Raw genomic sequence first — 26,768 nt, forward strand, 5'->3', positions numbered from 1 at the left:
CAAACACTGATCTGCTTTCTGTTCTACTGATTTGCTTTTATTGTCTAGAACTTTAGACAAATGTTGTTTTATGTAGCCACAGCTGATTTCTTCCCATTACAGACATGCCTACCCCAAGCCCCCGCCACACACACAAACCTTTGAAGCCCATGGCAGAGATAACTTTGAGAGAAAGACTCCCAGACTTGTGAGACTAAGTCCTTGGAGAATCTAGATGAGAAAATCTCATCTCAAGCTGCTCCTCATTTCAGAGATTGACATAGGAGAAGACATCGAAACGGACAAAAGCTTCCTTCCCTTCTTTCACCAGCCTTGGCAAGAATTCCACAGCCAGTGGAGAGTAAAACTTTCCAGGAAAACCAAGAGAACTAGGCTGCTGGCTGCTAACGTGGGAGAAGATGGGAGAAGCCTTAGAGAAGTTTAAGGAGCCCAGAATAGAGAAGACCAATGTTCAAAGTCCAGTTAGAAACACAGTTATCTCAGTGATACTAACTCAGGGCATCAATGACACCAAAGTGCACCTGTGTTAATGGAGGGAGAGAGAGGCGGCATAAAATACCTACCGTGAGAAGCAGCAGGAGAAATCCTGGAACTGAATGAGAAATCCCAGAAATTCCTTAGAAAAAGGGGCATGATTAAATGTGCCCGGAACTAACCAGGGTTAATGGCTCTCTAACTAGAAATTTAATTTCGTTATCCAAAAAAAAAGTTACACTTTGCACACCTGAGCACTTAGCTTGTGAAAGTCACACCTATTACATGATCCTATGAGTGTATCTAAGTGATTATGTCCATTTCTAACAATAAGGTTCATGAGATACTGATAAAGAACATTTTTAAAAAAATAGAAACAATTTAAAAATCTGGACTGAGCTGCCTCCCTCCTGTATCCTCTTTGCCATGCAACAGGCCCTACCTGATCTGCCCACCTATTCCTTGTGCTCACCCTTCCTCAAGCTGCTCCAGCCACCACCTCTGCCGCCTCACTTTTCCCAGACTAGTTGTTCCCTCTGCTTGGAATCCCTTCCCAGAATCTCCCCACCAGGTACTACTTCACTTCCTATGGGCATTTAATCAAAAGCCTTCTCAAAAAAAAAATAATAAAATAAAAAACTTTTTAAAAATTTCAACCTCCAAGGCTTTTCTGCCCGCCACCCCACAAACTATTTACTATATATGGCTTATTGCCTGACTCTATGACTAGGATAAGTGCCCTGCCAGGCTATGGATTCGTTTTTGTTTTAGTCACATTTTATCTTCAGCAGGTCAAACAGGGCAAGATATTGATTGGACCCTCAGTAATCACTCCACGAAAGGATATAAGCCACTGGCCACTGCCTTCCCTTCCTCTAGGTAGCATTCACCGGTAGATGAATTACAACAGGTAGAAGGCGTTTTCTCCGTGAGTCTACAATCGGATTCAAAGGTGGATTGGCAACCAGGCTGTGAGAGCCACAGCATCTGCCCCCACCATAGCATTTGGCCTGCCTTCTCTGGTCACACCCCCAGAGGCAGCCTCCCTCTGAGAGGGTCCTCAGCAGGTACCACCCACGCCACTCTCTGTATTTCATCCCCAGCCCCTACCTACCAGAGGGAGCAATTTTCAAAGGGGAAGACACATCATGCTTCCAACAGTCAAGATCCTGTGCCTGGTATATTTTGTTGAATTGACTCTCCTTTTCCAATACTTCAAAGATAAACCAGCTCCGCTCCAGTGGATAAAGTCTTCCTTTGGGTTTATCATGTGTTTTATCAAGCTTCGGCCAATCCTGGGGCTCTGGACACTTATTACAAGGCCTGCAAATCTCCATTCCAGGCCATTATAGTTAGAGTTTAATTCTGTAATGGCCTTATTAATTTTAAGCCTTTTGGGTAACATCAGTGTAGCTCTAGGGAGCACGTTCTCTATCTACCAGGGCAACTACTTACAAATATAGAGAAGCATGTATCCGTGAAAATAATAATAATAACAATAATAATAATAGAATTTACTGAGCTCACACCATGTGCCAGAAAGTGCTCTAGCCCTTTACATGTAGTAACTTATTTAATATAATAATCCTATGAGGTAGGTGCTGTTATCTATTCCATTTTATAGACAAGGAAACTAAGGCACAGGGAAACTGAGTAACTTAATAAAATTGCATAGTAGTGAGTGGAGGACCTATTGTTGCATAGTATATAATAATAGTAATAAATCAGATAAAAATCAAAGACAGGTGGGGCGCGGTGACTCACGCCTGTAATCCCAGCACTTTGGGAGGCCGAGGCGGGCGGATCACGAGATCAGGAGATCGAGACCATCCTGGCTAACACGGTGAAACCCTGTCTTTACTAAAAATACAAAAAATTAGCTGGGTGTAGTGGCGGGCGCCTGTAGTCCCAGCTACCTGGGAGGCTGAGGCAGGAGAATGGCGTGAACCTGGGAGGCGGAGTTTGCAGTGAGCCGAGATCGCGCCACTGCACTCCAGCCTGGGCGACAGAGCAAGACTCCGTCTCAACAAAAAAAAAATAAAAAAAAAAATCAAGGACAATATTAAAATTATTTAACAGCCAGAACATGAACCCTCACGATTCAGTCACCTCTGAAAGGCCCCACGTCTCGGAACTGCCTCATTGGGAATTAAGTTTTAACATAAGTTTTGGAGGGAAACTTCAAATCAGAGCAATGCACATAAAACTTGATAACAGTCTAACAACATCCCCAGACATTAAGGGAGGTAGACAAAAAAAGTTCAAGTTCATCTGAAAACACTTGATTTTATTTATCCATCGAGCAGATATTTTCATGTGTTACTTTCAAAAATAACGTTTCATAAATAAAAAATATTTTGTAAATTAAAAATTTAATAAAAATTAAAGCTGTATAGTTAGCTAGAGAAAAAATGATTAAAAAATAAATAACCTCTATCTTTAACACTAAATTCTTTTTATGGATCCACATCTTCCTCCTCTAATCTAATATTCTGTGCTGCTATCGAAGTGGCTACGTTGCCTGGGGTATATACCCCTGAGGTTCCTTGTTGCCTGCCAGGAAAATTTAGGACACGGACACGCACGAGGAGTTTAAGAGCGGAGGTTCAATAGGTAGAACACAAGAGAAAGAAACAGCTACCTCTACAGAGGAAGCGGTCTCTGAGGGGGAAGTACTGGCTGGCCGTGAATGCGCCAAGTTTTATAGTCCAGTTTGAGGAGGCGGTGTCTGATTTATCTAGGGCTCATAGATTGGTTGGATCACGTATGACGTTTACGTAGTGCCTGGGGAAGGCTGGTTGCCCCACCCTAATCTTCTTATGCAAATGAGCTTTCCAGTTGATCGAGGCCATCTTGTCTATTTCTTACTGTACGCTTGGCTGGCAGAGAAGGGAAGATGGAACTGCCATCTTGAACATGTCTAGTCCTTAGTTTCTGCCAGCATTCACCGTGCAAGCTCCCAGCTTGCTTGTGTGTATCTGCAGCTCGACATTACAGGCTGCTCTTTGTTAGAAAATGATTTGGGGCTGCTTTTCATTAAAGAGAGAAGCCTTACCGAGGACTCCCATGCCCTTACTATCTGCCTGAGTAATTTCTTCTTAACTCCTATATCACTATCATCTGGATAATTATTTAACTTCAGTTCACATTATTAACATGGTAGACTGTTTTACTCAGTTATTGATTTATTTTAAAATATTTGTAATGAGCATCTACCATGTACCAGGCACAGTGCTAGATCATGTATTTAAGGAGTGAACACAGCAGGCGCCACCTCTGCTCACAGCACCAAGAATGCAAGTGAGAATTTTAGCAGTGGAAAAGAAAATATGTTTATTTCTTCATATGCAGCCCTTATAAGCCAGGCTAATAGTAAAGGGTAGGAATGTGGGGACAAAGGGTAGGGATGCTTCCGGCAGGTTGAGGATTCTGACCTTATTCTAACAGCAATGGGAAGCCGCTGATGAGTTTCCAACCATTGAGCCATCTAGTCAGATTTGTGTTTAAAAAACAAGACAAAATAAAACCACGAGGGGCACTGGATTTAAAGACAGCAACCTACACCAACCACATGTGGCTTCTTAATCTTCCTAGGATTAAAATGTAATAAAACACAATCAACACCAACAGTCAACTGGAAATGATGTAATCCTTAATAATTAGAAAATAATGAACAAGGGACAATTCTTACCCATAAAGAGCTAGGTTACAGAGTTCTCCATGAAGGTCTAACATGGAATCATAGCAGCAGCGCTCCTTGCAAATTTCCCTTTTATAACCAAAAGATAGTTTTAGAAAAAGATTGATCCCATTTTGCAGATCACGAGGTAAGGAGATCGAGACCATCCTGGCTAACACAGCGAAACCCCGTCTCTACTAAAAATACAAAAAAATTAGCTGGGCGTGGTGGCGGGCGCCTGTAATCCCAGCTACTTGGGAGGCTGAGGCAGGAGAATGGCATGAATCTGGGAGGTGGAGGTTGCAGTGTGCCGAGACCGTGCCACTGCACTCCAGTCTGGGGGACAGAGCAAGATCACATCTCAAAAAAAAAAAAAGAAAGAAAAGAAAAAGATTGATCCCATTTTAACTTACCTTTTGATTTTATTATTTGTGGGGACATTGCTATTTGCCTCCCTGTGACCCCAAACTTCCTCAACTAACACATTCTCCGCATCTTTGCCTGTCTCCTATGGCACATGAGACCCGTGTTCTACATGCTCTTGCAGGTGCTAGTCTCTGGGGTTTTGTTGACAAAGCAAATCAACACGATCTTTATTAGCAAATGTTTCCTTACCATAAGCTTCTTGTTCTTTGGGTCTTAACATTAAATATCTTTATTTTCAATTCAGTAACTCAGCCAGATGTCCTATTTCCCCTTTTTAGATCTATGGGTACCCTGAGAAAGGATCTCGGAAGACAATGACCTCATGATACTTGAATTGCTCCACATCAGGCTTCTGGTCAGGGAGTGTTAACCTAGTGAGGCAGAAATAATGTGCTTTTATTATGGAGCTGGCAGATGAAATATTGTGCTTGTTTTATAAGAAATTACATACTTGAAACTGGAGGCATTTGCAGATCTTAGGGCCAATAAGTTTTATTCAATTACTTAAACAGGCATGTTCATCTCACATGTTCCACTTTAATCAGGGTATCTGGAATCAGAGCTTCAAGATGGCTGAATAGAGACACCCAGCACTGGCCTCCTCCACAAAGAAAGACAAAAATGGTGAGTAGATAATGACACATAAAATAGAGCATCTAGGAGAGAACACTGACATGCAGCAGGAAAGCAACAGGGAATCTCTGAGGCACAGAGGGAGAGGTAAACAAAGAAGCCAACTGGCCAGGATTGGCTCAGAGCCAGGACAAACTTCCCATTGCATGGTAAAGATAAGGGAGAGCTCTCCAGTGGTTCACATCCCATCACAGACTCCTGCCCTCACTGGCCCAGAGGGTAGTACAGTGAGCTGCTGGAGTCCATGCAATAGCACTGTTTCAGAAAGAGAGTTCACACTGGGTCCCCACCACCTCCCAAGATCCAAGCAGCTGCAGCACAGTGCCACTTTTAGAGCCCACCTCCTACCAGACTACATCCTGCTTGAGGATCAACAGCTCTTCCATTCCCACAATATCGAAGCCCTGCTGATATACCCTCATGTACACCCAGAAAGCAACAGCATCACAACACTGGCTGAACCCAGCAGTGTGGCTGGGTTCCCTGCATTCTACCCCATGCAGTGGAATGAGGAATTCTGAGTACCAAGAAGTTGCAGCACACCAGGGAGGCTGTCCCATGGACAAAAGAAACCAAAGTCTGCATTCTCCAGAGCCTGAGAGCTGCCTGCCTGAGGCCACTTCCACTGACAGCAAATCCCTCCTTCTCCAGCAGCAGGTCCACTACACATCTTAATATACCTTCAGGAGGCCCAGGGACTGGCCTGCCCATGTGCCAGCCAGGGTCCTGGGGATTGACCCACCCCACACATTGCAGCCAGCATCTGAGTGCATCATCAGGGGCCCAGAGGACAGATTTGCCTCAGGTGTAGCCCTCCAACTGTGGTGCCCATATGTATCATCCAGGAACCTAAGGACTGGCTTGCTTGGACCCAATAACACTGTTGCTTGTGCACACTGCCCAGATGCCCAAGGATAGGCATGTTCAGCCCACCATCACCACCACTGGAGCTTGCAGTCTAGTCCACCTGGCATCCTTGTCCCCAGCAAAGCCTCACTACTGCTTCTATTAGCAACTGCCATGTAGGCCACTGAAAAACTCACAGATGGCACTGACTCTTATAGCCAAAGATCATGCAGAGACTAAATTACAACGCCCATCCAGAATCAAAACCAAAACACCCTACTCAACCAACACTCTAGACACACCAATAGGAAAAAAATCTTTCCCTATGAAGGCCAATCCATAAAATTGGAAGAAGTGACTATTAAATAGACATGTAGATATCAACATAAGGACACAAGAAACATGAGAAAGTAAGAAAACATGACACCTCCAAAGAAATACATCAATATTTCAGTAATATATCCCAACAAAAGGAAATTTATAAGACGCCTGAAGAAATATTCAAAATGATGATCTTAAAGAAACTCTGTGAGATACAAGAGAACACAGATAAATAATGCAAATTAATCAGTAAGACAACTCATAATCCGAATTTCAACAAAGAGATACATGTTATAATCAAACAGAAGCCTTAGAACTGAAGAGTTCAATGAATCAAACAGAAAAATACAACTGAGAGCTTCGATAGTAGACTGTATTAGGGAGAAGAAAGAATCTCTCAGCTTGAAGACAAATCTTTAATAATAACCTCATCAGATGAAGGAAGAAGGAAGAAGAATAAGAAGAAGAAGAGGAGAAGGAGGAGGAGAAGGAAGAGAAGAAGAAGAGGAGGAGGAGGAGAAGGAAGAAAAGAAGAAGAGGAAGAAGAAGAAGAGGAGGAGGAGGAGGAAGAGGAGGAGAAGACGACGACTTATGTGACTTATGAGACAGCATATAGCAACCAAACATTCAAATTTTGAGAGTTCCAGAAGAAGAATAGATGAGCAAAGGCATGGAAAAACTACTTAATGCAATAATAGCTGAAAACTTCTCAAGTCTTACGAGAGATATAAACATCTAGATAAAGGAAGTGCAAAGATTCCCAAATAGATTCAACCTGAAAAGATCATCTCCAAAGTACATTATAATCCAAACGTCAAAAATCAGAGACAAAGAGAGAATTCTAAAAACAGCAAGAGAAAAGCATCAAGTCACATATAAGACTAATTAGTTTGACTCTACAAGACTAATAGCATGTTTCTCAGCAGTAACTTTACAGGCCAGGAGAGAGTGAAATGATACATTCAAAGTGAAGAAAGGAAAAAAGAAAAAGCTATCAGGAAAATACACCATGCCCATTAAAATTATCCTTTAAAAATGAAGTGACTTCCCAGGCAAGCAAAAACTTAGGAAATTCATTACCACTAGACTGACTGCACAAAAATATTATTTAATGACTCCTACATCTGGAAGAAAAAGATGATATGTATTATCAGAAAAACACAAAAATATAAAACTCACTGGTAGAGTAGATATACAAGTGAGAAAGATTAAAAAAACTCAAATATTAGCACTACAGAAAATCAGCAAACCACAATGATAAGAGAGAAAGAGGAGTTTGGGACCAGCCTGACCAACATGGTAAAACCCCATCTCTACTAAAAATACAAAAAAATTAGCTGGATGTGGTGGTGCACTCCTGTAATCCCAGCTACTTGGGAGGATGACACAGGAGAATCACTTGAACCCAGGAGGTGGAGTTTGCAGTGAGCCAAAATCACACCACTGCCCTCCAGCCTGGGTGACAGATTGAGACTCCATCTCAAATAACAAGTCTCAGCAAATTTAAAAAGAATGAAATCATATCACATGTCTTCTTAGACCACTGTGGACAAAAACTAGAAATTCATCATAAGAAGAGCTTAGAATATGGTACAAATACATGACAACTAAACAAATTACTCTCCTGAATAACCCCTGGGTCAATGCAGAAATTAACAAGACAGGAAAAAAAAAGTATTAAAACAAAAATGGAAACACAACACACCAAAACCCATGAGATATAGCCAAAAGAGTGCTAAAAGGAAAATTTATAGCAATAAATGCCTACATCAAAAAAGCAGGGAAAGATTGTAAATAAACAACTTAATCATGCACATCACGGAACTGATTTTTGACGAAGGTACCAAGATCATACATTGGAAAAAGAACACCCCCTCTAATAAATGGTACTGGAAAAACTGGATAGCCATATGCAGAATAGTGAAACTAGATCCCTATTTCTCAGTGTATTAAAAATGCCCACTCAAAATTGATTAAAGATTTAAGTGCAAGACCCAAAATTATAAAGCTACTAGAAGGAAACATAGAAGAAACATGGCAGAACATTGGTCTAGGCAAAGATTTTATGGCTAAGACCTCAAAAGCATGGACAACGAAAACAAAAGTAGATAAATGGGACTATATTAAACTAAAAAGTTTCAACCACCACAGGAAACAATTGGTAAAGAGAACACCTGTTGAATGGGAGAAAATATTTGCAAACGATTAAACCCACAAGGGAGTAACATTCAGGATATAAAAGCAACTCAAACTCAATAGCAAAACAATGAAATAATCTCATTAAAGAGTTAAGAAAAGAATCTAAATAAAAAATTTCACAAAAACAGACATACAAATGACCAACAGGTGTATTTTTTAAAAAGCTAAACATTATCTTTTGCATCAGGTTAATGCAAATCATCATACCCCAGATAAAATGGCTATTATTAAGACAAAAAATAACAGATGCTGGTGATGATGTGGAGAAAAAGAAACTCTCATACACTGTTAATGAGAATGTAGATTAGTACAGCCATTATATAAATCAAAATGGAAATTTCTCAAAAAACTGAAGTAGGACTACCATATGATCCAGCTATTCCACTACTCAGTCGTTATCCAAAAGAACAGAAATCAGTATATCAAAGGGGTAGCTGCACCTCTATGTTTATCACAGCACTATTCATGACAGCAGAGATATGAAATCAACCTGAAGTGTCTATCAACAGATGAATGAATAAAGAAACTGTGGCATATGAACACAAATTAAATACTATTCAGCCATAAAATGAATTAATTTCTGTCATTTGCACCAACATGGATGGAATTGGAGGTCATTGCATTAAGTGAAATAAGTCAGGCACAGGAAGACAGATATTGCATGTTCTCACTCAAATGTGGGGGCTGAAAAGTTGATCTAATGGAAATAGAGAGGAGAATGCTAGTTATCAGTGACTGGGCAGGGTTTGTGTTTGGCGGGGTGGGAATAAAGAGAGATTAGTTAATGGGTACAAACATAAAATTAGATAGGAGGAATAAGTTCTAGTGTTCAATTGCACAGTAGGATTACTATAGTTTACAATAATTTGTCTTACATTTCAAAAGAGCTAGAAGAGATTTAAAACATTCTCAATACAAAGAAAGTATCAATATTTGAGGAGATGTACAACCTAAATACCCTGACTTGATCATTACACATGCTATACTTGTATCAAAATGTCACATGTATCACATAAATATGTACAATTATTATATGTCAATAAAAAAGGAAGTTTATCAAGAGCTGCACCATCTAGCTAAATCTACCACAACCAGAAAGCTAGCATGAATGAACATATGTTTGTATTTTGTTACTTATCCCCATTTTCATTTTCTAAAGTTTAGGAGAGATGAAAGTAATGTAAACATGGTGGGCACTGAGTAATCACTGAGTACCCTCCTGTTTCCTCACTAGAGTTTCTAGTAAAAGTGAATTTGAGTCTGATCTCAGCATTGTCTTAGTGGAGAACACAGTGGCACTAGAAGGTGCTTATAACAGTAGTAGGCATTGGGTGGTGGCTGTAAGTGGTGGCCAAGGCAAAAGAGAGGGGTCCTGGAAGCAGGGCTGGGTACATAGGGCTGGGGGAGATGGGCAGTGCAAAATGAAAATACAGGGGCTCTTGTTCAATAATAATTAAGAATTTCAAGATGGCAACAGAAAAACATTAAATCAAGCAGGGGATCCTTCTAAGCATAGAGTCCCGTATGAGAAGCCAGCCCTGCCTGGAATTTCAGACCCAAGGACAGCATTGCGCAGGTCAGAGCTCTGCACAGTTTCTGAAGGCAGGAGGCTGAGAATGATCCAACTGTTGGAGGAGTTTTACTCTGAGCTTCTTTAAAAAGCCTGGTCAGACCCAAAGCCTTTATTTATTTATTATCTTATTTTTCTTTTATAAACTTGAGAGGAAAGATCAGGAATACATTAAAATATCAACAGGGTTATAGTCTGAAGCTAATTATTTATTTTGTATAAATACTAGAGAAGATTCAGCCAAATGGCTGAAATTAACCCATCTGGAGTAGGAGTGGGAGGGAAGAGGTTGTAAACTGCAGATTTTCTATTGCGACTAGGAAGGAGGATAAAGCTTCTCCAGAAACAGCTGGTTGCCATGGTAAAATGGTAAAGAGAGCTTTTCTTCAGCTTTTCTCTTCTGATTCTGAAAAACAAAACAGAATGAAGCCGAAGAAGAAACTTCAAGTGAAATGATTGAGCTTGGACCCCAAGCGAAACAGCAAGAAATGATCTCACAGGAGAGATTAACTCAGGTGTCAAGGCTGGTAGATGGAACAGGCAAGAATGTACTGCTCTGGGAAGCCTCCAAAGTCTGGGATAGCCAAATAATCACTGATTGTTGGGCACAGAACTTGCGTCCAGAGTTGTGCTAGGCACCTTCAGTACATTATTTCCTTTAATTTGTATAGCTTCACAGCAAGCTTAGCATATCACATATTATCATCCTCATTGTACAGAGCTGAAGAAACTAAGGTTAAAAAGGTTTCATAATTTGGCCAAAGTCATATTGCTCTAAAGTGTCAAACTCTACCTCTAAATCTTGGCAAGACATGGCCCATAAAGAAAACGAGCAAGTGGAACAAGATGAGGAATATGTTAAAGAAATTGAGGACTTTGCAGAAATAATGAAGGTTAAGAGGAATAAACTAGGAGAAGATTAAAAGTCCAATTAGAGACAATGGTTTGACATTAGTCCTCATGCCTTAAATGTTTTTTGAATTGATATGTATGTTTTCTTGTATCTGTTAGAAATTAGCATTATTAAGTATTTGCTAAAGGCTCAGATCTCAAATTTTTCATCAAAAGAGAAACTATTCACTTGCTCGCATGATAGGGGAGGCAAATGCTCCATCTAATGGCAATTCAAGCACATTCTAAAGCTGTGTCATATTTTAACCCACAAGAGGCGAACCAAGGAGGTGTCTAAGTGGGCTAAGTGACCCAACCTATATATTCAATAAAAACCTATTGAATGAATGACTACAAAATGGGAGAACAAACAAGTATACAAGTGCGCATGGTAAAAGGATCACAAGCTTCTTGTTTCTGCCAAACTTGTTAGTATGTAACTTTAATAAAGACAATATAGACTTCAAAACAGGTTTCTCTATACTAAATATTAATTATCAGCCTTCAAACAAGAATATCTCCTCTTCAACCAAGAATATATCTGCATACCTACCATTGTCATAAAACTTGTATCTTGTGGTAGAAAGAAATTGGGCAACCCTCAACACTCATCGCAACATCTTTATTTTTATGAGAAATTTCCATGCACATTGGTTAAGAATTCTGTGTGCCAACAGAATCTCTATTTTGTCATATTCTCGGTTTCTCTCCCATTTCAAAAGTGAGTCAAAGGAGGTGATATAGTTTGTATAGTTGTCCCTTCCGAATCTCATGTTGAAATGTGACACATAATTTTGGAAGTGGGGCCTGGTGAAAGGTGTTTGTGTCATGGGGATGGATCTCTCATGAATGGCTTGGTGCCCTCTTTGCAGTAACAAGTGTTTTTGGAGTCAGTTTTTGCTCTATTAGTTGACATGAGAGCTGGTTGTTTAAAAAACCATCTCTCTTGCTTCCTCTCTTTCCATGTGATGCACCTGCTCCCCCTTTGCCTTCTGCCATTAATGAAAGACTCCTGAGTCCTCACCAGAAGCCACGCAGGTGCTGATGCCATGCTTGTGTAGCCTGTAGAACTGTGAGCCAAATAAGCCTCTTTTCTTTAAAATTATCCAGTTTCAGATATTTCTTTATAGCAAACAAAATGAACTCACAGAAGAGGTACCTATTCATTCTTTCTCATTGCAATCCAATGAGGGGTCTCAGAAACACCCATTGCAATGGCTTCCCAGACTCCCCTCAGAACAGTCACATGACACCTGGAATGATGCCTTCATGATGTCATGCAGTGTCTGCTCAACAAGTGTTGCTTTCCATTCTTCAGTAATGACAAGTACACTGGCTTCTCTCTCTACCATGTCCCTATCTAAAACTAAAATTTTGTATATTATTCTCTTGGGGCTGTGTTCTCAGGCAGCTATCATAGCTGAAAAAGGATCTGTCAAAGAAGTCTCCACTGAAATGTTAATTACTGACAAAGGCATAACGCGTTTCCTGCTCAGGGATGTTTGCATTTTGTGAGGGTCTTAGAAATAGATAAATCTCAGCTAGTATATAGCCCAGTGACTGTTTCATGGATAATATTTAATACAATGTTTGAACTAAACTCAACAAAATAATGAATCCCTAGTAGTGGAAATGTAAGCTGAGTGTAGAAGACTTACTTGGACAAAGAAGTTGTCCAAGTGTAACTCAAACTCCAGAATTGAGTTTGAGCTAACTTTAATTCTGACTCTCCACATTTGTCAGAAATTCTCACAGACACATGTAGATCAACGGAAGAGGACAGAGATCTCAGAAATCAACCTATGCATATACATATGGTCAACTCATCTTTGACAAGGGTGGTAAGAACATACATGTAAAAAAGATGGTCTCTTCAATGAATAGTGTGGGAAAGACTAGATATCCACATGCAACAAAATAAAATTGAACCCTTATCTTACATCATACTCAAAAATAGAGAAACCTTGAAATGGAATAAAAACTTAAATGTAAGACCTAAAACTATAAAATTTCTTAAAAAAAATGAAAGTTCCTTGACGTTGGTCTTGGCAATGATGTTTTTGATATGACACCAAAAGCACAGATACCAGAAACAAAAATAAACGAGTAGGATTACATCAAGCTAAAATGCTTCTGCATGTAATCCTAGCACTTTGGGAGGCCGAGGAAGGTGGATTTCCTGAGCTCAGGAGTTCGAGACCACCCTGGTCTTGAACCCCCACCTCTACTAAAAATACAAAATGTTAGCCAGGTGTGGTGGTGCACACCTATAGTCCCAGCTACTCAGGAGGCTGAGGCATGAGAATTCCTTGATCCTGGGAGGCAGAGGTTGCAGTGAGCCAAGATCATGCCACTGAACTCCAGCCGGGTCAACAGAGCAAGACTCTGTCTCAAAAACAAACAAACAAAAAAATGCTTCTGCACAGCAAAGCAAACAATCAACAAAATGAAAGAGCAACCTACAGACTTGGAGAAAATATTTGCAAACCATACATCTAATAAAGAGTTAACCTCCAAAATATATAAGAAACCCCAACTACTCATTAGCCAAAAAATAAGTAACCTGATCAAAAGAAGGGCAAAGAACCTAAATAGATATTTCTCCAAAGAAGAAATACAAATGGGTAACACGTACATGAAAAGGTACTTAATGTCATTAATCATCAGGTAAATGTAAATCAAAACCACAATGAGCTATCACCTTACACATTGGGATGGCTATTACCAAAAAGATGAGCGATAACAAGTATTGTCAAGCGAGTAGAGAAAAGGGAACCCGTGTACACTGCTGGTGGGAATGTAAATTGTTACAGCCATCATGTAAAGCAGTATGGACATCCCTTAAAAAATTAAAACTACCACATGATCCAGTAATCTCCCTTCTAGTTATACATCCAAAGGATATGAAAGCAACATCTCAAAAAAATATTTGCATTCCATATTTACTGCAGCATTTTTCACAATAGTCAAGATATGGAAACAACCTAAGTGCCCATCAATGGGAAAATATGGATAAAGAAAATTATTATCTAGCCATAGTAAGGAAGAAAATCCTACCATTTTTGTTAACATGGATAAACCTGGAGGACATTATGCTACGTGAAATAAGCCAGACACAGAAAGACCAATATTGCATGAGCTCACTTACATATGAAACTCAACAGAGCTCAGAAAGTCAAACTCATAGAAGCAGAGAGCCAAAGGGTGGTTGCCAGCAGCTAGGGGAGTGGGGGTAATGGCGAGATGTTGATCAAAGGGTACAAACTTCCAGTTAGTCATAATATGAGTAAGTTCTGGGGAATCTAATGCACAGCAGGGTGACTATAATTCAACAATACTGTATCATTTACTTAAAATTTGCTAAAAGAGTAGATCTCAAATGTCCACAAGCCCCCCACCACACACACACACATACACACACACACAATAGTAACGATGTGAGATGATGGATGAGCTAATTCATTGTGGTTATCATTTCATTATATACATATATATAATACATATATAACATCATCACATTTACACCTTAAATATATATACAATTTTTGCCAATTTTACATCAATGCAGTGGAAGATAAAAATAAAATGAAATTTCTGCCCTACATCTGAATGAAATTCCTTCCAGCAAAATTTAACCTAAATCCTTTCCTACACTGCTTCATAGAAAATGAGCAAAGGGCACTGCTTTCCTGTACACAAAACTTGTCTTATATTTGAATATTGCAGTACTGGAAGGAGAGAGAGATTGGTTTATTATCCAAATGAAATATTTACCCACAAGAAGTTCTTCTATATATAAGAGTATGAAGAGATCCAAATATATAAAGCTAATATTGTTTCAAATTAGCTTCTATCACATATTTGATTGCTTATGGCTTTTCACTAATTAGTTGGTAGTAATTATACAAAAAAAACCTTTCACTCTTTATTAAGGAATATGTTTTAAGAACACATGGACACATGGATTCAGTTTTCTTGGGTGAAATGTAACAAAAATCACACTCTACGTGGGTTCCAAAGAGCTGCTTTTGCGTTCTGGAGTGTCTTAGTTGTATGACCTCAATCGGTGAATTTAACTTCTCTGATCTGTGTTTTTGTTTTTGTTGGCAAGATGGGGCATTTAATTATTTTAAATGATGTAGCACCTACTTTAGGACAGGTACTGGTTAGACTTCTTGCAAATGTGAATCTTTTTAATCCCAGGGTACAGTACTATTGTCAGACTTGTTTTGCAGATTAAAAAAACAGGGAACAGAAAGGTTAAGTAACATGCCCAAGGTCACACAGCTGAATAGAAACAGTCCGGGCTTGAATCCATCTGAAGCAGTCTGGCTCCCGTGTCAGGCTCCAATCTGGAATGTTAACCATTGCACATGGCACAGCTTCTCACAAACTGGAATCCTGGGTCATGGGAGTATGAAGGAATCCACATTCCCAACCAAGCCTTAAATTGCAGGGGGAATGTGATCTGCCTGATAGGCAGAGGCCCTGAACAATGCATGAGGGATGAGGAGGGTCTTTATTACATGATTACGAAAGTTTGAGTTCAGTCAGAAGCAGTCCATGAGACAAGAATGTAATTTATTCATGAGGTGACCATAGAAAATCCTGGTAGAGAAGGGGAGTGGGGAAGTGAGACAGGGAAGGGATAGATGTCAAACCAGCATATGGTCATGAATGTGTCACCACCTGGGCAAAAAGGGCTCTATCCTACTGCCTTTAGGACACAGGTTAGCATATGTAAAAATGGTCCCACCTAAGGGGCAAGGAAGCTGAGATGTTTAGCAACCACCTCGCACTCCTCCTCACTGGAGGATATTTCTAGGGGCATTAACCCCCTGGCACCGTGGGTGATGCCTTCTCACAGACCCACGCAGGCTTCTATGAGCAGAGACACAGGTGCTGCAACAGGAGAAACCGTAAACGCCAGGGCCCACAGGAAGGACTCTGACAGCATGCATGACAAAGCACAGGGAGCAGATACAAATTAGTACACCCATCGGCTTAGGAATAATTACAAAGTCTTCAGGGTGCAAAAATGCTGTTGGCCTTCCCTCCCCTAGCAGGGCATTCTCTCTTCCCTGACCTTCACTGCTGCTGCTTATCAGCATCGCTTGCCTCTAGAGCATGACGAGTAATAAGTTAAGAGTTTCAAGGATTAGCTCATTCATTCAACAAGCTGTTATTTTTTTATCTTTTTATTTTGTTTTCTTTTTTTACTCTTAAAAAGAAAGGTGGGGGGGGATACATGTGCAGAACGTGCAGGTTTGTTACATAGGTATACACATGCCGTGGTGGTTTGCTGCACTTATTAACCCATCCTCTAAGTTCCCTCCCTTCACCCTCCACCGCCCAGCAACAGGCCCCGGTGTGTGTTGTTCTCTGTGTCCACATGTTCTCAATGTTCAGCTCCCACTCATGGGTGAGAATGTGCAGTATTTGGTTTTCTGTTAGTGTGTTGGTTTGCTGAGGATGATGGCTTCCAGCTTCATCCATGTCCCTGCAAAGCAAGGTTTTATTAGGCACCTCTACGCACCAGGAAGTCTTTAGGTACTGGTGACACAATAATAAAAATAAAATAAAATAAAAAATAGGCAAAAGTCATTGCCCACATGGAGCCTACATTCTAGTAGAGGAAACAAGAATCAAATCTGTAATTAATACGTGTTTATGAAATGCTGGACAGTCAGTGTTTGGGGAAATAAGAAGCAGAATAAGGGGACTGGAAAGTGCCCTTTGTTCAATGTATTAAGTGTAATGGCCATAGAGGACCTCATCGAGGACAGGAGGGGACGTTTAAGTTGAAATTTGAAAGAGGTGAGAGAGTCAGCCATGCAGGTAACTGGGGGAGGGGAGTTCGGGAAAGAGGACAGGAGGGGCATTCCAGCCAAGGGATCACCTGAGGCCTGGAGATGAATCGAGGAGTAGGGAAGGATGTGGCTATGTGGCTCTATGGAAATAATCACCTGGAAGAAGGTAGGAGCTGAGATTAGAGAGATAAGCCTGAGCCAGTTCTCAGGCTCTATGGGACTCTACATGGACAGGGAGAAAAGGAGAGCTACTGGGGGGATGACATGGCAGGATTTTCAGGAGCTCACTGTCTGCTGGGTTGAGAACTGACTGTGAAGGGCAGAGGATGAAGCAGTGAGTTCAGTTCAGAGGCTGCTGTGGGGATCCAAGTGAAAAATCAGAAGACTGGGCCGGGGGTGGCAGTGGAGATGGCGAACAGAATCTGGCTCTATGGTGATTATTGACACGACTTCCCAAAAGTCTAGATAAGGGATATAAGAGAATCATAGAGTGTCATAGCACATAACGCCGTAGGGCTGCTACTCTAGTCCCAAACTCTCATGTTATGGTTGAGGAACCTGAGCCCAGAAAAACAGAGACTTTTAGTTACTTGCCCAGAGAGTTAGAGTTACTTGCCCAGTCGAGCTGGGAGTAGATGCCAGAGCTTCTAGTTTCAGTGACCACTGACACCAACTGACTACTTCCAGTAATGGGGGACAGCCACTTCCCTGGACCTGAGTAAAAATCTAACCAGGTACAGACCTGGCCACGAATAAGGACCTAAAAGGTATATGCACCCCTGTTGGGCCTAGTCCTGCCACAAAAGGCCCATTCTCTGTTTAGAGCGGTGACATTTTCCTTGGTAGCAGCACTCAGTGCCCACTCACAGCCATGTTCTCATGAAAGGTATAAACAGCAGGCTTCCCTTTTAATTTATTGATAAATAATAAAGTCTCTGCAAAATCTTGGCGTCTTCTCATGACAGTAATGGTGCATGTACTGATGGGAAAGTCCCCAGCACAATAAATAACGCATTCTATTCCCCTCTCCTCAGTTATCACTTTGACATTTCTCACAAATGTACCTTCCGCTCCTCTAATAATGTCTATAGAGCTATTTGGCTGTCAGAAGCAAAGCCCCCTTGGGTAATCTCAAAACTCTGAAGAAAATAAGACTTGGTTCCCCCATGATCATTACAATCTATTTGATCTAAGTCTGGACGCTTTGCCAACAACACATCTATTTAGGTATAAGAAAAGAAACCTCACAATAAATATCTACAGACTGATAAAGTGTTTTTCCACTCACACAGGGCTAAATTAAGGGTGCTGGCTCTGGAATGAAGCCAAAGTCATTTGGAGGAAAGGCCATTTTCTCTCCCCCACTCCTTGGCACTGCTGTGTGTCTCTTCTGTCTTCTTATGAGGCATATTTAATTGATAGGAATACCAATTCACCAAATATAACTTACAGTTGTGTAGAAGATGAGATGTGTGTAGTTGTTTTACAAAATATCTAATTTACTGATTGGATTTTTCTTAATCTAATAAAAGAATCAGTTTGCATTCTGTGAGCATCCACCCATCAGCTAGCAGAAGAAGCCTCCAAAAAGCCTGCTGAGACAGGAACAAGTTTTTTTTGACTCAAAGCCAGCTTTATTCATTCCATAAAGCTGCTCATTCTGCTTTCACGGTGACTTCAATACAGGGTTCTTCTTTGCCAAATAGTATTTTGAATATCACATTTTATTCCAAAGACTAAGTTCAAGCTCTCTCTCTCTCCCAATACCGATACAGAAAAACAAACTTGAGTCTAACAGATTTTTCTAATTATTCTCTCCTCTTGCTTCCCCTAGCTCTGATACCCTTGCCATCACATTCTTTTTTTTGGCAGGTAAGAACTAACCAATGGTGTGTTTCTCAAGTTATGGGACACTGAATCCAATGCTCCTGAAATCTGAAGTCACATTTGTTTCTGAAAACACAAATAACAAGCTTCCTTCCTTATCTTGTACTGTTCAGTTACTAAAGATACTTGAGAAGGGGTTCAAGGAGGATTCTGTGCCCCACGTTTACCTCTGCTGATAAGAGATGCTCTTGGGACCAAGTAATGCTATCTCTGCTTCACTGACTCTTAATTTGGAGAAAGAAAGCCATAGAAACTCAGAGAGGATGTGCTAGAAATTGGGAGACATGCCCAGTCTCAACAAGTGAAGTGATTTCTATGAGAGGAGTTTATGAATACGTGGGAGCAGAATCTGGATTTGAAGTGACATGTTTACAGGAAGACGAGATGCTCATGCCTGCTTAAATACTTCTATGTGGTTATTAATAATCCCCAAACATAACTAACTCACAAGGCATATGTTTCTGTTACAGTGAAATCAACTCACCGTATCATCAGGCAGGATAACATGCAAAGATTATCCGGCGCCACCCGGCATTGTCAGTAAGCGGCCAACTTTAGATATGGGCGAGCAATGGTGCTGCTTCACTTCCTAGTGCCAGCACCCAGGAATCTGGCACTGATGAAAGGAAATAAATTAGATCACAGCCCAGGTGGAATAGTTGTTCTGTTGGGCAGCCGGATGGGTCCCAGAAGAAAGCATGTGCCATAATTCTGCCGAGTCCCAGCAGAGACAGGCTATGTTGCAGTAAATGCTTCCAATACGACAAATCTGTGATTCAGGAATGGGGGAAGACAGGATTTTAAAATGTTCCTGTGTATCTGTAGCATTTTAAACAAGTCATTCCACTTGCCCTTGCACTGCCTTCGCAAACTGCTCACTCGTCCTCCCGTGTATAATCCTGCTTTTTGCTCCATTTATTTTTCTTCAGAAAATCAGCTTAAAAGTAAGGATATTATCTGGGAAGAGTGGCATAGTCACCCATCACCACTTTAAGCCAACAGTGACATGCTAAGAGGTAACTGAAGCTGGACAGGAGAACCTAGGTGCTAATGATGACCCTTGACAATGAGGCACCTAGGAGCCTGCCACACAAAATGTCATTTATTGGCAGCACCATCACCATCCCTCACAGTTTATTAGAAATGCAGGATGTCAGGTGCACCCCAAACCTCTTGGATCAAAATCTTCATTTTAACAGGATGCCCAGGGGATGTGTGTGTATATTCAAGTTGAAGAAGCTGTGTTCTAAGTTACATGGGATCATTGGAATCCAGGAAAACAACTTCAGAAATATGATGTTGGAAGTTGCAGAAAACAAACTTTTTCTACTTGATCTTTTCTCCTTAGGGGACATATATCTGCTTATTTCTATTATTTCTCTAAATAACTATATCTGCCAGAAATCTTCCAGATGTAAAGAACAAAAATAAATGAAAGAATGAAGACAGAAAGAATAACAGAGAAAAATTAAACAGGTCAAAGGAAAACTAGGAATACATTGGGCTATATGACAAAATGGTCATGGGCATGTAACTTCAGGCATGATTGAAACCAAATTTGTCATTTGGAATTTGGTCTTTGGCTCTTGGCTCTTTTCTTAACATAAGCATCTTATAAAAGCAAACTCTGTTAACAGGTACCCCTTAACGTGGCCAATAGCTTTACTACAATAGCAAAGGAACAAACTTCTTTTCCAACAATTTAAGCAAAAACATCTGAGGTTCACTTTAATAAGCCAGATTAAGCCAAGTATTCATCCCTGGAGCAATCACTATGTATCTGATTGGGCAGGTCGGGTCACATGTGCATCTCTTCGTCAATGGGATAAGGTCAATGTCCAATTACCTGTGAATTTTTTTAAAAAATATAATTTCCAGAGGAAAAGGCAGATGCTCTTACTTGAAAGAGAGGGAATAGGGGTTAGGCAGGCAAGAACAGCAGATGACTAGTACTCTGTTGTCTTTGATGTTTGTATTTCTAGCAGAATTTGTTGCAATCTCACTTTGTGATTGGGTTGCTCCAAGATGAATAGTGCCAGTCCTCACAAGAGAGAGACACTAGACCTCTAATTATTGTGCAAGACCAAGAGAATGCACAAGCTGCCTGCTATGGATTCCAGAACAGGGAGCCCAAAGGAAAGCAAGGGCTAAGATTTGGAGACATGTGACCAAATCTTAGAGTTTGGGATGTAAACCAATGACGAATTGAAGCTAGCTTGCAAAGGGCATCTGTGAGTGTGAACTTGCTAAAGAGGGGGATGACATCCAGGGAGAGTTTTAAGAAGTTAAGTTTGACAGCAATTGTGGGAGAATTATAATGGTGGATGAGGAATAAATCTTATATTTTAATCACCCTTCAGGTGAAAAAAATAAGATTCTATAGCCTAAATACTTGCATCTAAACTGACTTCAGCTGGCCATAAGAGTCTCTAAACAATAATAGAATAGTTATTGGTTAAAGACAGTTCTCTATTGAGAAAGAGTTAGGAGAACTGGTTAAAAGTCAATACTCAATGCCTGTTCATTGATTACATAAATTTTATAACAAATTTTGAAACAATCCTGCTTTAAACAACTGGACATTCAGTTGATGTAGATTATATTTAAGTAGAGGGCTGCCCTTTCTCTTGGAACATAATGCAATAACATTCTTTGGTCTCAATAAAAATAGTAAAGACTACAGAAGGAAAAAAAGAAAGAAAAAAAGAAGGAAGGAAAAAAGGAAGATAGAGGAAAAAGGAAAGAAGGAAGGAAGGAAGGGAGGGAGGAAGGAAAAAAGAGCAAGCAGGTTGGGAAGAAATGGAAAGAAAAATGGAGAGACAGGGACAAAGCTGTGCAAAAAAGTTATTTAAGAAGACATTTATGCAGTCAAAACACATGAAAAAATGCTCATCATCACTGGCCATCAGAGAAATGCAAATCAAAACCACAATGAGATACCATCTCACACCAGTTAGAATGGCCATCATTAAAAAGTCAGGAAACAACAGGTGCTGGAGAGGATGTGGAGAAATAGGAACACTTTTACACTGTTGGTGGGACTGTAAACTAGTTCAACCATTGTGGAAGTCAGTGTGGCGATTCCTCAGGGATCTAGAACTAGAAATACCATTTGACCCAGCCATCCCATTACTGGGTATATACCCAAAGGACTATAAATCATGCTGCTATAAAGACACATGCACACGTATGTTTATTGCGGCACTATTCACAATAGCAAAGAGTTGGAACCAAGCCAAATGTCCAACAACGATAGACTGGATTAAGAAAATGTGGCACATATACACCATGGAATACTATGCAGCCATAAAAATGATGAGTTCATGTCCTTTGTAGGGACACGGATGAAACTGGAAATCATCATTCTCGGTAAACCATCGCAAGGACAAAAAACCAAACACCGCATGTTCTCACTCATAGGAGGGAATTGAACAATGAGAACACATGGACACGGGAAGGGGAACATCACACTCCGGGGACTGTTGTGGGGTGGGGGGAGGGGGGAGGGACAGCATTAGGAGATATACCTAATGCTAAATGACGAGTTAATGGGTGCAGGAAATCAACATGGCACATGGATACATATGTAACAAACCTGCACATTGTGCACATGTACCCTAAAACTTAAAGTATAATAATAATAAAATTTAAAAAAAGTCTGATAGGGTTCATAGCATTTTCTGTGAATCAATTTCCCATCAGAGCTCTTTAGACAGTCCTTAAACTTGTGAAGTCAGATGTCACTCTAAGTTCAGGCCTCCTCTGCATTTAAGCTTCACACTTACAGTTCTGACAGCCATCTGCAGTGTGTTCAGAACATTTTCTGAAGGTGACACTGGGAAAAGGACAGTTTCCTAACCGGACATGAGAGTATGTGCTGTGGATCCTGATGCGAGGCCTGTCCTTCTGCTGAGAGAGGCCTTTAGTGTGTTGACATGTCTTTGAGCTTTCATGGGCACTGGGCTGGTCTCTATCTTCCTGAGGGAACCACTGACCACTCCCAGGAGTGAAGGCTCCCAGCCTCCCACTGAGCAGTACTCCAGGCAGCACTGGGCCCCTCAAGTCTTCAGTTTTCAGGAAGCTAGAAATAAATACTGCAAAACAAAGGAGCCCAAGATTGATAGGCCTGTTTATTCTGGGGGGGGGTTGGATTTCCAAGCTGGACTACCTCATCCTTCCCAGTGATGAACAACCACATCCTCAGATAAACCCCTTTCTTTTCATCACACGTGGTATATTCCTAGTACATTCTGCAGTCAGTGCCGCTCTTCACCATCTGTCCATGGCTATTGATGTGTGTATGTGTGTGTTGGTCAGATGTCCTGATTTCATTCTTGAATCTTTGGCTTTGACCTTCCATTTCCACTCAGGAGGAATGGGTCTTAGTTTTCACAGACAGGACATGATCAAGAAACGAAAACTATTCACTTGGCCCCAAAAATCTGACTTTCTGGAAAGTTACTAAAATGCCTGCAACAATCTGAAGATTCATTCTAAAATACTTCCCAATACATATTTTACAGTGTATGCTTTTATTTGTTTTTACGTATAAATTTTTTCACCATCATTCTTGACAGATTAATATTTTTATTTATCTTGCCACCACAGACTAGCATCGCTGTGTGTGTGTGTTTGTAGTTTGTATATATGTGGATCATATGTTTATGTGCATGCATGGTGTGTGTGTATGTGTGTGTGTGTGTGTGTGTATGCTGTGTTTGGGGCAGGATGGGATGTGTGTAATTTTGGTGTGCCTGTTTAAGGTTGTGTGTATATATGTAGTATTTACGTGTTTGTGTTTATTAATATATGTGTAGTATATATGTGTGTGATACATGTATGTGTTTGTGTTTGTAGGAGTATGGAATGTGTGTATATATAGAGTGTGGGAGAGTTTACACATATGGTGTGTGTATGTCCACTGTGTGTGTGTGTACTGTGTTTGAGGAGTGTGCGGTATATATATCAGAATTGCGTGTATATGTATTTGTGACTTTCTTAATCATGTTTTGATCTAATAAAGAGACATCTTAAGAATATAAGAGGACATTGCTCTATTTTATATTTTAAAAATCTGTGTTTGAAGTAGGTTTTGAATATTTGTTTTCATACACAAAGCAATTATTCTGGTGCATAGCCAAAGGCAGCCATCTTGAACTTTTGGGAAAATGTCCAAAATAATACTTCCTAAAAGCTATTTAAAATTGGAATGGACATGCCATTTTTGGGTGTCCAAAGGGATGACGGAAAATAGTTGATGGTGTGTTATTTTAGAGGGAGAAAAACTATTAAAATGTTTCTGACGGTAGCAACAATAAAATACTAATGAACCAGAGGAACAGATGGAAATTGAAAAGCATGTGCAACGTCAAAACCCAAAATACAGTGATTTGTTAAATTACAGGGCTTCTTCCCCCGGGAGAGGAGCTGCAGTTTGCTGATAAGTCAACGACAACCAGGATTATTACTGTAACACAGCAACGCCGTTTTCCGCCTGAAACCTGCAAGAACTAATTAATTATATAGCTTTGGTTACTAGGTTAGAACCAAGCTTTTCTGTCTGGTTTCCAAAGACTGAACTTTATAAATTGTCAGAAGAACAGCATTCTCCTAATTTTCTGCTAACTATTGTAGACAGTTACAAAGACTACTATCAATTGCTAGGAGGGAAATACCTCATGATAGATTCTGTTTGCTCTTTTGACCATCTGGAAAGACTCTTTTTTCCCACAGCTTTTTACGTTCTGAAGATACCCAGACTTCTCTAGTGAGCAGAAATTTATAGTGCTGAATTGCAGCTCCAAATATAATGTGGGCATCAGGAGGTGAGTGGCTACTAAGAAGGGTTTTCTAATGATGCCAGCTGGGCTTACTAGGCTTACTTGGGTAATGGAAAGAATATTGTTCTCTCTACTCAAAACAAAAGACCCCAATCTACTCCTTAATAAAGATGCACGTGATGTCTCACGCCTGTAATCCCAGCAATTTGGGAGGCCGAGGCGGGCGGATCACGAGGTCAGGAGATCGAGACCATCCTGGCTAACACGGTGAAACCCCGTCTCTACTAAAAATACAAAAAATTAGCCGGGTGTGGTGGCGGGCGCCTGTAGTCCCAGCTACTCAGGAGGCTGAGGCAGGAGAATGGCGTGAAACCGGGAGGCGGAGCGTGCAGTGAGCCGAGATCGTGCCACTGCACTCCAGCGTGGGTGACTGAGCGAGACTCCGTCTCAAAAAAAAAAAAAAAAGGGAAATTTTAGAAGCTTCCTGAGTATAGGCAAATAGGAAATTATATTCTATCGATTATAAAAGAGAAGAATCTCCTTTGTTTTGTTTTTTACCCCAGAAGTAGTTGGGAATCAGAAACCAAACTGAATCCTGTAGATGCAATGAAAGCTTAGGAGAAGCAGACACTGGCTTGGAGCCTCCTGTGGTTCCTGGAGCCTTTCCTCTTTCCCCATACCTTCCCTTCTACTCAAGACTGGATGTTTTCTTAATGCCAGAGAAACAAACCCCCTTCATTGCCCATGGGAGAGTGAACTCACAGAGCCACACTGAAGAGAAGCTTGTTAATATTCCCTAAAATTGTAACTGTGTACATTTATGGCCCAGCAAGTGTACTTCTCAATATCTTACCCAGAGAAACATACATCTATCACACCACGGGGCTTGTACTAGGGTAGCCAATACCGTATTGTCAGTAATAGATATGTGTTTACCAAGAGTGGAAGGGCTGAATAATGTAAGAGTATATTTAGGCCATTAAATTTTTTGTGAAACTTTATATAAGATAGATTTATTTTAGTAACACCAGAAGACTTCTAAAATAGAGTCTCGAGTTGAATGAATGCATCGTAATGGAATATATGAATATAATATAGCATGTTTTAAAAGGAAATCTGTACATATATACAAAACAATATTATACTTTTACAAATGTAAAGATAAATACACATAAAATGGTCTGGAATCATTTCCATTGAATAATAAAAATAATTATTCTCTACGATGGAACTGGAACTGGGTGTGGAGATGGTGGTCAAGTTGGATTTAGACTTACCTCACTAGGTATGTAATCCTGGAAAAGCTACTTACTCTGACTTGGATTCTTTATCTATAAGATGATAATTATTTTTAAAATGCCTACATAATAGAGCTGCCATAAGGATTAAATGAGTTAATAGTGACAATACATATGGAATACTTACTTAGAGTTCAGAAATGCTCTAAGAGCTTTACCTGTATTACCTTGTTTAGTATAAAGCAGGTAGAATTATTATGTACATTTTACAGGTCAAGACACTAAGGGACACTGAAGTTAAAGTAACTTGACAAAAGCCTCATAACTCCTAAGTTATGAGAAACCCTCCTAACGCCAAAGGGTCTCAGACAATGAAAGTCTTCAAAATGAAGCAGTTAAATAAAGAATGAAAAGTCTTGAAGCCTAAAGGTATTTCCTGAAGTCCATGAGCCTTCTTTCATTGGAGGAAAATAAGTTTGGATCTATTTCCCAGCTGAAGAAAGACTCAGATACCTGATCTATAATAGCATATTGCTCTAGCAACTAATTAAACAGAAGACAGACAGTCTTCCACTCAACCAGGTCCAAAATTTTGGGGTGAGTTTGATCTCTCCTTTTCCTGTATCCACTGGGACAGATTCAACAATTGATTTCAATGCGTCACCCCTCTGTGGCCTCATGTTGGGCTGAGTGCACCTCCCCACCTTTTAACTTCGGGCTTATCCATGTGAATTACTTTGTCCAATAGGATGTGAATAGTCTTAATGTGAACAAAGGCTTAAAATGTGCATGTGAAGTTTGGTTTGTCCTTCTGCACTTGTGCCACTGTTATGAAAAAAAAAAAAATATCCTGGATATCCACAGTTCCTCCAGCCTAGGCTTGGAATGAGACAGGTAAAACAAACATGAACTTAACTGGTAGCCTAGAGACAAATCCTACTGAATCCAACCAGGATCAGCCAAACTCCAACTAACTGGAAGTCTCATGAGTGAAAAAAAAAAGTGTGGCTATAT

The sequence above is a fragment of the Nomascus leucogenys genome, chromosome 11 (genome assembly GCF_006542625.1).
Source record: "Nomascus leucogenys isolate Asia chromosome 11, Asia_NLE_v1, whole genome shotgun sequence".
Lineage (NCBI taxonomy): Eukaryota > Metazoa > Chordata > Mammalia > Primates > Hylobatidae > Nomascus > Nomascus leucogenys.